The sequence below is a fragment of the Chenopodium album genome, chromosome 24 (assembly GCF_948465745.1).
Source record: "Chenopodium album chromosome 24, dcCheAlbu1.1, whole genome shotgun sequence".
Taxonomy (NCBI): Eukaryota; Viridiplantae; Streptophyta; class Magnoliopsida; order Caryophyllales; family Amaranthaceae; genus Chenopodium; species Chenopodium album.
This window is the reverse complement of record NC_137857.1, coordinates 22,200,744-22,213,696: the sequence shown is the minus strand read 5'-3', so window position 1 is coordinate 22,213,696 and position 12,953 is coordinate 22,200,744. Positions and strand designations below refer to the sequence as shown.

The following is a 12,953-nucleotide window of genomic DNA, read 5'->3' as shown; positions in this document are numbered from 1 at the left end:
AAAATTCAATAATTATGTTTAATAAATTTAAAGTACCATAAGTAATTTAGAATTTATTGGTAACTTTAAAGCATTTTATTCAATTTTAAATTGACCCCTATTGAATAAAATGATTCCAAGATCCTTTATTCGTGCAATAATTAACCAGAGTGAAGCTCCGCATCAACCATTACATTTTCAAGGTGAGTAAACTCTTTACTGATTACAACTCTTGTAATTCTTGGTTGAATAATTAACCATCGCATGTTTAATTATTACTCTTAGCTTCAAGGTTCTAAACGATTTAGGTAACCTTGTTGAATATAACCAATTAAAAGTGTAGTTATGCAGTTCTACCCCCACTTCCCCAAGATATATTATGATGCTCTGCTGAGAGCTGACCCATCACAAACGATCAAGGTTTTCATCGGGTTTTTAATTGGAAAAGCTGCATCAATATTTCTGGGATCTAGATTTATTATGTTGTGATTGTATAGTGAACTCTAGCGCATCATCAAGCAACATAAATAAACCTAAACATGCATAATCTACTAATGCAATAAAACATGACATAGTATGGCCCCTTAATCCTAAGAAAACTAATAAAGTAAAATGCTCCCATTTGAACCTTCATGGATTTCATCCATCTTGCTCCATTGGGCCTTCACTTCATTGGTTTTTGGATCAACTGCAACCTGTAATTTTATTCTATTCTATCTACTACTTAAATAAAATAAAATAAATTACAAAATACTCAACGGTACGCAGACCGTATTTAGATTACAAAAATACATCACGATGCGCAGATCGTATTTTATAATCTATGGGCCATACTAGTCTATATATAGCAATAAACAATATCATATATTATAAAGTGCCATATAATAAATCACTCATCATGCTTTCCTAAACTATAACATCTGATGATCATAATGAAGGAAACATGGCTATAAATATCTCATATTTTAATTAATTACTGTAATTAGATAATATCATATATTAATCATAACCAATTATAAAATATCATATATTTCAATTTAGGTATGAGATAGAATCAAATCTTATTTGAAATTATGGAATATAAATCATATTTATTTTCCATGATTATCCTAAATAATTTAGGAATTCTATCCTAATTACTTGCCAATCACATATTTTAAATCAATTATTATCCATAAATAATTATGAGATAATCATATTATTTAATCAATTATTATCCTTATAGAATCTTTTGCTCCATAATTATCCAAAACTTAACAAAAATAACAACTTTAAATTTGTTAATTATCTTTTCCAAATTAAACTTATCCTCTTATTTTTTTTTTTTTTTTTTTTGAATTTGAAAACTGATTTTATTTTTAAAATAAAATAAAAAATAAATTTTTTTTTTTTTTTTTTTTTTGAAAAACAGAGCTGCGTGACTGAGCTGCTGCCCAGCCACGTCACAGCCACTGCAGCAGCCAGGCCGAAGCCCAGCCACCGCAGCAGCTGCCCGCCGCAGCCAGGCTACCGCCCAGCCACAGCGGCGCACCAGGCTGCTGCCCAGCCACCTATCAGCTCGAGCAGAGCTGAAAACGTGCAACAGTTGCAGGTTCAGCTCTGCTCCTGCCCTCACCGACCACCTGCGCTGCCCCTACGCCCTTTCCGACCACCGGAGCAGCCACCGTGGCTGTTCTGCCACCCAGCCGTGGCTGCTCCTTCAAGCTTTAATCCCTTTTTTTTTTTTGATTTTGAGTTAAATTAATTTCACAACTTTTGCAAAATTAATTTTGGTGATCTAATTATAATTAAACACAAACTCCTTTATGCTTAATTTCAGAAAAAATTAATCAAAATCTCCATTTTAATTAATTTAGGGCTTTTCATATAAAATAATCCCCAATTCATATAAAACCAATTTTTTCATGAATTAATTAATCATATCAAAACAATTTTTAATATGAAAAATAGATTATATTATATAAATTTAACAATTAAAATCGAAAATTAGGGTTCATAACCATCAAATTCGAAATTTTGGGGCTTTAGGGTTCTTAAAAAAAAATATATATGGAGCAAATTAAACACCTTTAATGATTCTATATTGTTAAATCATATTTAAAATAACAATTGACCCATAATTAAATATTCTCCCTCCTAATTGAATTAAAATTGTGGATTATCAAAGAATTATTACTCAATATATGTAAATGCAAGAGGCTAACTGATACCACTGTAGGAGATTATAGGTACTAAATGCGGAATTAACATGAATCATATTCATATAGCACCAAACCAAGGATCTCATGCATAACACATAAAGAAGTAAGAATTATACCTTTGAAGCGTGATTCCACGATGATCGAGCAAGAACAATGGGGAGATAAAGAACCTCAAATGCGATTCCTCTACTTGGTCCACGGGCACAGATTAAGACCTCCACTAATGCTAGTTAGTCGCGAAAGAACACTTCTATCGACCTTCTACGGAGATGGACGAACGATCAACCAGGCAAGAACCACCGCGCAACACCACGTGGCCACTAGGGGTGGCCGGCCGTGGGTGAGAGGGGAGGAGAGAGGCGTGCGTGTGAGAGAGGGAGGATGAGGGCTTTTGAATGGTGGTTGCTTGATTCACAATTCACTGTATTGTCAATTGTGACTTGTGTATTCAACCCTAGGCAAGGCTATTATTTATAGATCATATCTCTAAATAATAGCCCAAGTCCAAATCCAAGCCCACTTCCTAATCCCACTCAAACTATACTTAGCCCACTCATGCTTATGACTAATTGATTGCTCATGAGGCCCATTAATGGGCCTCTAACTTGCTTAACCCAATACCCTTGTGTGTGACCAATATAGGATCCATTCTAAAGGGCTTTGGGCTATTTGACTAGCCCAAAGATCATCTCTCATAGTCTAGCAACAGATGATGACGCCCCAATAGAATGAACTTATTATCTCCATAATAGTGATCCTTGATATATCTAGTAATTGCACTTATCGAAGACACAATTCCTTCACCTAGTCCTCCATATGAGAACTAGAGCCCTCTCCATATGGACGCCACTCGTAGCCGACGTCAATAGGAGGGCCATGGGGGTCCCAACCACCGGTGTAACCCGGTGGAAAACCACGGTTCCGGTACAACTCTTGTTGGTAGTCCGGAAGAGGGTCATAGGGAGGGGGCATCTCAAGAGGCTCGGATGTGTACATGGGGTAGTTGGGGTCCCCACGGTAATCACACCCCCCCGGTGCCTTGTAATCATACCCCTCAGAGGTGGGGTAGTTCACACGGGGGACCCCTTGAGATGAAGGCCCGGACCAATAGGGCCAAACCTGTCGACGGGGAGTCCCGTCAGCATGCGGTTCCTCGTGACAAGGAACCGGCCCCTGTTGGGGCGGAAAATACGGGTAGTTCACCGGTGGGTCAAAATGCCCTTGGTTTACATGCCAATCATAAATGTTGGCGTTGTAAACCGAGTTCCCATCGGCGACTTCCGTCAACCGGTTTACTTGCATGGACAAATTTTGAAAAGCGGACTCGATGTTAAATGAGGAAGAAGAAGAAGAAGAAGCCATACCTCCCCCACTAAAGGGGGGACGTTCACTTGTTGAGACCCTTCCCCATAGTGGAAGGATTGATGCTTGAAATGTTGCTGAAAACCTTGTTGTTGTTGTTGAAATTGTTGTTGTTCTTGGAATTGTTGTTGTTCTTGTTGGTCAAAGTGCTGCTCTTGCTACCGCCTTTGCCTTGGGGCCCGGGGAGCTCTCTCCCTCAACGACAAGCTACCCTCCTCAAGGTTAGCTCGGGGAACGCGCCATTGATTTTCATCTTCTGGTGGGTTGGTGATGTAGTCGTTCGGGAGGAGGCACCAAGAAGAATCGCGGACCATCCAAACCCGCTCATCTCCTCCCCACGCGAGTAGGCACCTCGCGAATCATCCCGACCGTCTTGAGGGCCCCTAGGTTCAGGTAGGGCTGCTCATCGACTGGGGTAAGCTTGGCTAGCTCCTCTCCATAGCCTAACTTGTAGGCTATCCATGTAATCATCCCCCCCAACTGAATATCACCAGTGAGGGAGACACCAAGTTGCGTCTCATGGAAGCGGTCTGTGAGGAGGCCCCCGAAATTCATCCCATGGTCGTAGTTGATGTACCCGTCGGTGGCCAACCACAGTAGAACGAGCTCTTCTTGGTTGATTTTCCCGAGCTCCTGGCGGGAAAATAAGGCATACACCATTAGCCTATGAAAGTACCGGAGGGCCGGATGGATGATTTCCGACGCCTTTGCCGATCTTGATTTGAATTTGGTGTTGCCTTGGGTGATGGTGCCCCACCACTCTTGCTCGTCGTAGCCTTGCCACATCCTCTCGTTATCATAAGCTCTGTGCACTGGGCTCTCGAGATCCCACCCGAACATCCGGTTGAGCTCGCTCATTGCAACCTTCCGCGGGTTGTTGAACATACGGAAGTTAAGCTCAAGTTCTTTCACCCCTCGCCTCTCGATGGATTGAAGGTTGAATGAAGAGAGGAATTCGAGGGTGAGCTCCCGGTAGGTGAATGGTGCCTTGGGCTCGGCCTCCGGGTTGTGGGTGAATTTTGACGGAACCTTGATATTGAGGAAGGTTTGCCACCCGAAGGACTCGGCCATGTCTCAGACATCGGCATCGATGCCCAAAGCCTGACAACATTCCTTGTCATAGAAACGGGTGGACCGAACTGCCCGCTTGGAGAGCTCATTATAACACTTTTCTTGATAAGGTGAAGCAAACTTCACCTTATAGGGTTGAGGAGGTGTATTGGGCACCGCCACGGAGCTAGATGCGGCTTGAGAGGATGACCCCTTTTGTGATTTTCGGGAGGAAGACCCTGGCAACAAATCTCTTAATCGGCGAGACATGATTGATGTTAGGAGCTTGCAACAACAAGGACTACAAAGGATAGGTACCTACAAACAACCAAGAATCCAACTTCAAACACTCATCTCATGAACATAAATCATCCACAATCAAGACAACTAGCCAAAAAAAAAAAAGGCATTAAATAGTGAAATGGAAACCACTCAACGAACAAAGATTAGGAAAAATTAGGACATATGAGGGGGTTCAATCATCACTTCAAAACATTTGTACATTCAAAACAAGGTGATGGAAGCATTAACACTATCTAAATGCTTGATTTAGCATGTTGAATTAGGAGTAGTCATCCAAATAACAAAATCCTCAATAAAACAATTCATCTTGGCAAAAATCATACAAATACCAATATCATATCAAATCAAACAATACTAGCATGAATAGTTGTAGTTTAGCTTGAATTAAACACTATGCTAGCATGAGCGAAAATTAACCCATGATACAAGTATGAAAATTTGCAAACGAAACCAACTACAAACTTCATCCAAACAACATTATAGCCCAAACATGACAATTCCAAACACATACTACTCAATTTCAACCCATTCAATCACCATAAACTAGTAGTACATGAATGAACAAGTAGTCATGAAATTTAAACAAATTCGAGTCTTCAATACACAAATTAAGAAACAAAATGGATAATGATACTTACAAAATCAACAATTAAGTGAACTAGAGTAAGAAATTCATACCAAATTGCTTCAAAGAAACTCAAAGAACAAAGACCCAAAACGGATGAATTTCGCCGATCTCGCAACCAAAAGATGAAGAGTTGAATTTGAGGTGAAATTTGGAGTGAAATGTGCGAATTTGATTGTGTGTGAGGGTGATTTTTAGTGAGGAAATGTGAGGAATGAGAGAAGAGGATTTCTTAGGGTTTGAGGGAGAGTGAGAAATTAGGGAAAATGAAGAGGAAAGGGGGAAAAATCGAGCCTTAAGCTCTATTTTTTTTTCCGGAAAAGCAGTAGGAGCGGGCGCTCCACGAGGGGGAGCGGGCGCTCCTCACTGATAGGAGCGGACGCTCCACATTGTCTGAAACTTACCTGAACTGCAGGAATGGTGCGGACGCTCCACAGGGGAGGAGCGGGCGCACCATTCAACTGGTTTTGCCCTCTAATTCCTTGGAATATGAACTCCTTTCCTTCACTTAGCCACATTTTCTACTCCATTCCTACCCTACAACATCAAACAACAACAATCCAAGTAACTAAATATCCAAATTAATCCAAATCCATAAATCAAAAGACTAAAGAAAATAACGAGAAACTCGGGTTGCCTCCCGAAAGCGCTTTTGGTTAGCGTCGTTAGCTCGACGTTCCTCGAGTTGATCAAGGAGGGTTGTATTGACGATGCACGTCACTTAGAGTAACTGAAACTGGTTCATCACTTGGGGATCCTTCAAAATAAGGCTTGAGGCGGTGGCCGTTGACTTTGAAAGGGGAGTGGCCCTCTTGGGAAATTTCATAAGCTCCATACGGGAATACCTCCGTAACAATGTATGGCCCACTCCATCTTGATCGGAGCTTGCCTGGGAAGAGCTTCAACCTCGAGTTAAAGAGGAGCACCTTTTGCCCTTTGACAAAATCTTTCTTGATGATTTGAGCGTCATGCCACGCTTTTGATCTTGCCTTATACATACTTGCATTCTCATAAGCACTCAACCTGAACTCCTCTAGCTCGTGCACTTCTAAAAGCCTTTGCTCCCCCGCACTATGGAGATCCAAGTTGATTTTCTTGATCGCCCAATGAGCACGATGCTCCATCTCCACGGGCAAATGACAATTCTTCCCATATACAAGCTTGTAAGGGGTGGTCCCAATTGGCGTCTTGAAAGCGGTTCTATAAGCCCATAGAGAATCGATGAGCTTAGAGGACCAATCCTTCCTCGTTCTGGCAACTGTCTTCTCCAAGATCACTTTGAGCTCTCTATTTGTGACCTCCGCTTGACCACTTGTTTGGGGGTGATAAGCAAGCCCCCGCTTGTGAGATACCCCATATTTCTCAAGTAGTCGCACGAAGGTGTGGTGTTTGAAATGTGACCCCCCATCACTAATAATCGCCCTCGGAACGCCGAATCTTGGGAAGATCACTTTCTTGAAGAGGTTAACCACCGCTTTTGAGTCATTTGTTGGAGAAGCTACGGCCTCCGCCCATTTAGACACGTAGTCAACGGCAACCAAAATATATTTGTTCCCATTTGAGGTGATAAAAGGGCCCATGAAATCTATCGCCCACACATCGAAAACTTCAAGCTCAAGGATGGGGTTTTGTGGCATTTCATCCCTTCTCGAAATATTCCCCACCCTTTGACATCTATCGCAGGTCTTGACAAATATCCAAGAGTCCTTGAATAAGGAAGGCCAAAAGAGCATTGATTGGAGAACTTTTGAGGCGGTTTTCTGAGCACTCATATGCCCACCACAAGGAGAGGAGTGGCACATATGGAGAACACTTTGAAAATCATCGTCGGGAACTCATCTCCTCAACAACCCATCAACCCCTCTCTTCAACAAAATCGGTTCATCCCAAATATATCTCTTTGCCTCGTGCTTGAGCTTTCGACGTTGTTGTGAAGTGAAATCCGGAGGTATGGCACCACAAGCCAAGTAATTCACAATATCCGCATACCATGGAGCCGACTTCACCTCAAGAACATATAGCACATCATCCCTTAGAGCATCCTCTATTGGCAAACCATCATCCTTGAACCTTGCACCGCCCAACCTTGAAAGGTGATCCGCCACCACATTCTCGGCTCCCTTTTTATCTCTCATTTCATAATCAAAGTCTTGGAGAACTAAAACCCATCTCAACAACCTTGGTTTAGCTTCCTTCTTCCCTATCAAATATTTGAGAGCCGAATGGTCGGTGTACACAATTGTCCTAGAACCAATGAGGTATGTTCTAAACTTCTCAAATGAGTGAATAACCGCTAAGAATTCCTTCTCGGTGGTTGTGTAATTTCGTTGAGCATCATTGAGAGTTTTGGAAAAATAATGTATGACATGAAGCTTCCCATCCTCCCGTTGCCCAAGAACCGAACCAATAGCCTCGTCGCTTGCATCGCACATGAGCTCAAATGGAAGAGACCAATCCGGACCTTGGACAATAGGGGCGGTGCAAAGGGCCTTTTTCAACCTACAAAAAGATTCTTGACAAGCATCATCAAATATAAACTCTTTATCTTGTTGCAATAGGGATGTGAGAGGCTTTGCAATCAAAGAAAAGTCTTTTATAAAACGCCGATAGAACCCGGCATGGCCAAGAAAAGACCTCACTTCCCTCACGTTGGTGGGGGGAGGAAGTTTCTCAATGACCTCTACCTTGGCTCTATCAACCTCAATGCCGGCATGGGAAATTTCGTGCCCAAGAACAATCCCACTTTCTACCATAAAATGACACTTTTCCCAATTTAACACGAGGTTGGCCCTCTCACATCTTTCTAAGCAACGAGATAAATTAGATAGACAATCTTCATAGGTGGCTCCTCCAACGGAGAAGTCATCCATAAAGACCTCTATCTCATCCTCAATCATATCACTGAAAATGGACATCATACAACGTTGGAATGTTGCGGGAGCATTACAAAGCCCAAAAGGCATCCTACGATACGCGTAAGTACCGTAGGGACAAGTGAAAGTCGTCTTCTCTTGATCCTTGGGGTCAATCGGGATTTGGAAAAATCCCGAATAACCATCAAGAAAACAATAGAAGGAATGCTTTGTAAGCCTCTCCAACATTTGATCAATGAACGGTAATGGAAAATGATCTTTGCATGTACTTGTGTTGAGTTGGCGATAGTCAATGCACATGCGCCAACCGGTTACAAGCCTAGTGGGGACTAGTTGATCATGATCATTTTTCACTACCGTCATTCCCCCTTTCTTAGGCACAACTTGCACGGGAGATACCCAATCACTATGAGCAATTGGGTATATAATTCCCGCATCAAGAAGCTTAGCCACTTCCTTCCGCACAACCTCTTGCATGGAAGGGATAAGCTTCCTTTGCCTTTGCCTAACGGGTTTGGCATCTCCCTCTAGATCAATTTTGTGCATGCATAAAGTAGGACTTATACCTTTGATGTCATCAATGGTATAGCCTAAAGCTTTCTTGTGTTTTTTCAAAACATTGATCAAGAGGGAGGTTTGCTCCTCCGTTAGGTTGGAATTAACAATTACGGGGAAAGACTCATTAGAACCAAGAAATTCATACCTCAAGCCCAAAGGTAGAGGTATCAAGTCTACCTTTGGTGCTCCCTTACCATTGGTGCTCTCCTCTCTTTCCTCAACTTGAAAGAGGTCATGGGTGTGAAAAGCCTCCTCCTCCATGCTCTCATCCATGCACTCGCTCTTGCTTTCCTCTAGCAAATCCTCATAGAATTGAATGTCGTTCTTGTGAGCACCTAGCTTAGAATCATTCAACAATACACTTTCTAGGGGATCGTTAGAAGCATGCAAATGGGAACGAGAAAATTCACTAAGCATGGTATCTAGAACATCTACTCTAAAGCATTCACCACTTGAGGAAGGTTGTTGCATGACATTATTCAAATCAAACTCAATTGAATCATTGTCAATTTTCAAAGATATTTTGCCCTCCTTTACATCAATGATGGCCCTAGAGGTGGCTAAAAACGGCCTACCCAAGATAATAGGAATCCTTTCATCCTCATCCATCTCTAGCACATAAAAATCCACGGGGAATGTGAACTTTCCTACCCTAAGGGGAATGTCCTCAACCTTACCCATGGGAAATTTAATGGACCGATCCGCTAGTTGGAGAGTAATGTTAGTGGGGGAAAGGGTTCCTACACTAAGCTTTTGGTAGACGGAGTAGGGCATGAGGCTCACACTTGCTCCTAAATCACACAAAGCTTTGTCAAACTCAATGCCATTAATAGAACAAGGGATGGAAAAACTACCCGGATCCTTCAACTTGGCGGGAAGTTTGTTGGAAAGGATTGCACTACAATTGGCGGTCAAGCTCACCGTTTCACACTCCCTTCTCCCACTCAATAGATCTTTCAAAAACTTAGAGTAATGGGGCATTTGTTTCATAGCATCTACAAAAGGAAGGGAAACATGCAAATTCTTGATCACATCCAAAAACTTCCCAAATTGAGCATCAAGCTTAGCTCTCACAAATCTTTGGGGAAAAGGTAACCTCTCCTCTCTAGGTCGGAGATTTAGGGTCAAGGGGGTGGTCTCTTTTTCCTTTTGCACCTCAACATCCTTCTCCCTCTAAACATTAGAAGGTTCCTTGGTTCTCTCATCCCCCCTCTCTAACTCTACTTCATTTCGAGGTTCCTCCTCAACTAAGGGGTCACTCCCTACTACCTTTCCACTCTTGTTGTCACGGCATACAAAGGTTTTGGGTTGACTCCTTGACTAGGGATAGAGGAAGAGGAAGAAGAAGAGGAATTAGAAGCAAGTTGAGCAATTTGGGTTTCAAGCATTTTCATATGAGCATTGACTCGCCTTTTATCCTCCTCATTTCTTTTCTTTTCCTCCTCATTTCTTTTCTTTTCCTCCTCATGCATTTTCATGATGGCATCTAGCTTAGCCATCACGGGGTCATTAGGAGGGGCCTCAATTTGAAGAGGTTGTTGAGGTGGAGGAAGTTGGGCTTGATGGAAACCCGGAGGTCTATTGGTTTGGGCATAGTTAGAAACATTTTGGCCCCTATTGCCTCCGGTGCCTTGGTTGGGAACATTACTTTGTCGATTGTTTCCCATGTTACCTTGATCACCAAAATTTTGATTTTGATGGTCATGGTATCGGGAGTCGGGTTGTTGGTTTTGATAACCATACCCCCTTTGGTTAGAGTAGCCTCTTCCATTGAAATTGGAAGGGCCTCCCCCACCATGGTATTGGTTACCATAACCACCACCACTTTGGTTCCAACCATGGTTTCCACCTTGATTCCAATTCCCCATTTGATTGGAGTTTGGCCTCAAGTTCCCTACATTCCCCATTCTAGGAGCAAAATTCATAGCATTGATATCTTCTACATTATCATCATGTTCATAGGGAGGGGGTTGAACTTCACAAGCATACACACAATGGGAGGTATCATGATCGTAGGTTTCACAATTTGAGCAAAACATGCATCCTTGAGGCATTTTATTATAAGAAGAGGGGGAAGAAGTGGTCATACCATTGCCTCCCTTGGTTGAAGGGGAGGTATTACCATGAGGGTTGGACCTTTCTTTCATCATTTCGTCCATTTGATTGGACATCTTGGAGATTTGGGAAGAAAGGTTGTTGATTGCGTTGGCTTGCTCTAATGCATAGACACCTTTACTAGAAGTGGCCTCCCTTTCTCCTTCGTACCAATCATCATAATGCTTTGCGGCCTCCTCTATGATGCATTCCACTTCATCCTCTCCTTTGTTCATGATTGGACCGCCGGCGGCGGCATCAAGGCTTGTTCTCCCTTGAGGTGAGAGACCTCCATAGAAAGTGTGGATGAGTTGATACTTGGGTATCCCATGATGTGGGCATTGACGTTGAAGCTCTTTGTACCGGTCCCATGCCGCACTTAGAGTCTCACCACTCTTTTGGCGAAAGCCTTGAATTAAAGATCGAGCCTCGGCGGTCTTCCTATGGTTATAAAACCTCCTCAAGAAAGCCGTAGTTACTTGGTCCCAAGTTGTGAGAGAATTAGGGGGCACCTCCTTCTCTAGCCATTCTAGACCTCTCCCAATTAAAGAAAATGGAAACATCTTGAGGCGGATGTACTCTTGAGTCACTCCGTTGGCTTTGACCGTGTCACAATACTTCTCGAATTCTTTCAAATGCTCATGAGGGTTCTCAAATTTTCCACCCGAGAATTGTTTCCTCTCGATTAAAGCAATCAAATTGGGCTTGATTTCGAAATTGGGTTAGGATCCCACTTTGGGCTCTAAAGGCTTCGGGAGCCCCAAGACGACTCAAAGGCGTATTCTCTCCCATTTTAGAACCTTCTTCACTTTCGGACTTAAAGATTGAAAAGGGATTGATTTCCGGACTTGATGGCGAATTAGGGCTATCTAAGTCTTCACTTGAGGGTGAAGATGGTGGAGTATCTTCCAATTCTCTTACTCCTTCTTTCGTTGGGGTGTGAGAATTTCTACTCCTCGCTCTCGCTTCTCTTCGAAGTAAGGACAAAGATCTTTCTAGCTCCGGATCAATGGGAATCAAAGACCTTAAGCGAGTTCGTCCCCTGTTCATACAACAAAGCTAAGGAGAACGTAAGCACTGACAAGTAACGAGTAGTAACAAACACTAACAAACAAGAAATGAGATAGTCTCAAATAAAGTAATGAAAAAGCAATGGAAGTCGTGTCCCCGGCAACGGCGCCAATTTGACAAGGGAATAAACGTGTCGTCAATTGTCTATCCCTAGATCAAATATAATTTATACACCTAAACAAACCTAATATAAGTATAAGGTAAGCATAGGGGTCGAACCACAAGGAGACATGCATAAACACCACATTCACTACTTAATACTTAAGCTACCTCGGAACGAGAAGTGTGAAAAGCTAAGAAATTAAACTAGAGATTAAGAATGATTAAAAATCAATATAACTAAGCACCAAGGGAAGTAGGTAGATGTAGTTGCCAATTGATCATGCAATAACACGGAAGCAAAGCAATGGTAAACTAAGCATGCAAGAATATCGAATTAAAGCTCAATCTAACCGCCTTCCGGGGTTAATCAATTTCTCCTAACATAGCCTCCATGTTTCCACACTAGAACCATATATTAGAAGGTGCAATCAAAGAACTATCGATAACAATGAACCTTAACCAAGTCAACTTCCGTTTCTTGTTAGCAAAGATTCACCTTTAATCAACTAACAATGTGCACTTGCAAGAAGATTAAAGAATATCAAACATACAAAGACATTAATCACCATTAACAAAACCCCAACATCATAAGCATGAATCAATCAACAACTACACCATCCCCACACCCTTGGCTAGGTGACTACTCACAAATCATATTGAAAACAATATCAATCATCAAATCAATAAGCATCAACATGATCAATAAGCAATGAAGGAAAAATCAAAATAAGCAAA

General features: G+C 42.1%; 1 non-coding gene across 1 annotated transcript; it reads left to right on the top strand.

Annotated features, from left to right (window-relative positions):
* Positions 1-11,369: 11,369 nt before the first annotated feature.
* On the top strand, positions 11,370-11,475 carry LOC145612834 (small nucleolar RNA R71). The gene has a single exon (XR_014106751.1). It is a non-coding gene; the product is annotated as a small nucleolar RNA R71 (small nucleolar RNA).
* Positions 11,476-12,953: the final 1,478 nt, after the last annotated feature.